Source organism: Hippoglossus hippoglossus, chromosome 22 (assembly GCF_009819705.1).
Source record: "Hippoglossus hippoglossus isolate fHipHip1 chromosome 22, fHipHip1.pri, whole genome shotgun sequence".
NCBI classification, from domain to species: Eukaryota; Metazoa; Chordata; class Actinopteri; order Pleuronectiformes; family Pleuronectidae; genus Hippoglossus; species Hippoglossus hippoglossus.
The window spans coordinates 23,397,301-23,400,154 of record NC_047172.1 but is presented as its reverse complement, the minus strand read 5'-3'; the positions used below and the strand labels follow the sequence as shown (position 1 = coordinate 23,400,154).

General features: G+C 38.7%; 1 protein-coding gene across 1 annotated transcript in view; it reads left to right on the top strand.

Annotated features, from left to right (window-relative positions):
* The window catches only part of LOC117756218 (histone H1-like), a 266,131-nt gene that overhangs the window by 59,509 nt on the left and 203,768 nt on the right, over positions 1-2,854 (top strand). The gene's annotated exons all lie outside the window — the stretch shown is intronic.

The following is a 2,854-nucleotide window of genomic DNA, read 5'->3' as shown; positions in this document are numbered from 1 at the left end:
CCTCCCTGTACCTCCAGGCCTGCTGACGTATATAGACACAAATCCTGGGAGGACATCCCAAAGTACAAACTCTAATCAAAAGGCAGAGACAGTAATAATCAATATCACAAAAAAAGTATCACAGGTTTGTTTATGTTCGTATTAGGTTAAGACCACATAGTACATGATAAATAAGAAATAAGTCAACATTATTGCAATTTGTATAACTTGCACATCATAAGCAGGGCTCGGTCACGTGCTATACAGATACTGGGATGCTTCTGTGTACTTTTCGTTGTACATTACAGAAAGTGGTTGTGATTCCAATGTAAACAAGGGCGGTCTCAACCAAAATACACAGGACTGAAAATTGTTTAAACAAATCCAAATCAAGGCTAGTTGGACTGCCTGCAAAAAGATAGTTAATTTGCATTATGTTTTGCCTCTTTAATTCAAGAACCTCTTCATGCATAGTTAATATCAATGACTGAGAAATGCATGTTCTTAATATTGTCTTTGAAAGCAACTATTTTTTGACTGACAGGTTTTGTGTGAGAAGTCCTTGCTCAATTTCCTAAAAGGTTTAATTACATGGACAACATCCCAGAACTGAGTTAGCATGACATAGCCCGGCTTTCCTTTTTTTAAATCTTCCTGACCAGGGCTGACTCTCAACAGAGTGACATTTATGTTTGAATCAATCCATGCACACTTTGAGACAAAGGCAACTTGAATAATAGGTCATGTGTATTATATCAGTACACTTACAACTCAAGTATTCCCTGTATCAGTTCAATCACCAGACAGCTCTTTTCACAGGTCAGAGTTCACCTTTGTTCACCTTTGACCAAGCTGATGTGTTCAGACAGCCAATAGAAAAACTGCTGCACCGTGTTCCAAATTGGAAGAGTTACTCATTTGTACTCTTTATGCAGTGAAATGGTCCCTGTCTGTGTTTCACTATTATGTATTTGGATTAATATTACTGCCTCATTATTGTGTATGTTGTATTTTACTGCTGTAAACTGCTGGAGTTCGTTGACTGACTCGAATAGGAAAGTAATAGAAGATTCACTGGATGAAAGGTATTTGGTGTGTATGAATGATGGCAGAGGAACCAGGGTTAACATATCAACAGGTGCAGAATCAGCACATCACTTTAGTGTCTAGCCATTTGGCTGGAGTAAGTGGCTGGCATGTTTGGGTATCTATGTCAGTTGGTAGTCTCTTGTGCAGTAGGGGAACAATTGAAGTGAGAGCAGGTGGGAGAGTCCAAAAATGTGAACTGCCGGTTTGAAGCCAACAGTTTCGAATTTGATCAGCGCCATCTTGGCGATTTGAAACCAGGCTGAGGCGTACCATATTTACCATATTTGGACAAAAAGGAGGAGCTGGGTCTGACCTCTGACCTCCAACTCGAGGACTGTAAACACGCCCACCTACACTGGACACTGACCACACTGTCCTCTCAACTGCGCTGAGAACTAGCTGCTAACACAGTTAGCTTCCATCATCCAGGGTAAAGTTCGTAATGTTTAATAATCAGAAAAGACAGTGGTGCACATATCCACATATGCTCTGAAATATTTATATAGTAATGAGTCGAGCTGAAGTTAGTGTGTGAGCTAACAGTTTGTTTTAATTTGCAGAACATGAAGAGACGTCTGATCAGAGGTGAGCTGCTACATGAACTGTGATGAATAACAGCTCCTGGACTGTTCACATCTTTCCTCCATCACCATCATTACAGTCAAACTACTCACTGTTCAACACTTTAAATGTACGAGCAGCTTGTGTTCCTCCAGTCTTTGGACTTTACTCTTACAGTAAACAGACGACTGCATCAAGTGTTGTAAAATGTATATAAAATACTATTTCACTATTGTGCTTTCTCAATTTGAATATTTCTACCGTAAATTATACTCACTGAATATTAAACACAAGAGATTAATCTTCCTATAGGGAAGATCATGTTTACCTTGATCCACAACTGTGTTTAGTTTTTTGTTGGATTATAAATTAATTAATGTAGTTTATTGTGCATAAAGTTATCTATGAAATTCTGAGGGAGCACGTCTAGTAAAAAGCCACATGGACAGTATTATAATCATACAAGAACACTTTGATGAACGTGTTGTTGGAGTTCAAAATTAATCACAGGCCTTTTACATTTGCAAAATATGTTATAATATGTTACAACCACCTCTAAAAACAGCAGAAATTAAGTAAAAGGTACAAGACCGAATCTGAGAATATATAGAATCAATCACAAAGTTCTGTTTGTCTGTCATCTCAGAGGAAACTGAAGGTGGTTTATTGACTCTATTGATTCATCATCACATCTCATTAAAGAATCAAAGATGTTGTCGTCCAGTCTCTCTCTTCCACATCCTGAAGAATGGCACAAAATATTCTGCTCCATACATGAGGTCTTCACCAGTCATCTGATCGTTGGATGAGGTCCAGTTGTTTCACGTCATCATCATCATCATCATCAACTAAAGCTTCAGTCCTTCTGCCTCTAGTAGATTCATGACTGATTAAAAAAACATACAAAACATCAGCAGAGAGAAATAGAAAAAGAATAAATGAATTAGTCGTAGAAATAAAGACCCTGGCACCAAGAAATCCAACATCCACAGCCCAGGAGAAATCATAAAACTGAATCTAATGTGCTAAACTTACTGTCTGGTTTTCCTACATAGTCAGTATAATCTAACAGCTTCACCCCTATATGCACCGGGGGTCCAGGCACAAGGGGTCCATGCACCAGGCAGTCCAGGCACACGGTGTCAAGCCAGGGAGTCTGGAATATACACACTCAGTTTTTACACTGTTACAGCTGATATACTAACCGTATTGTTTAAAGTGAAAT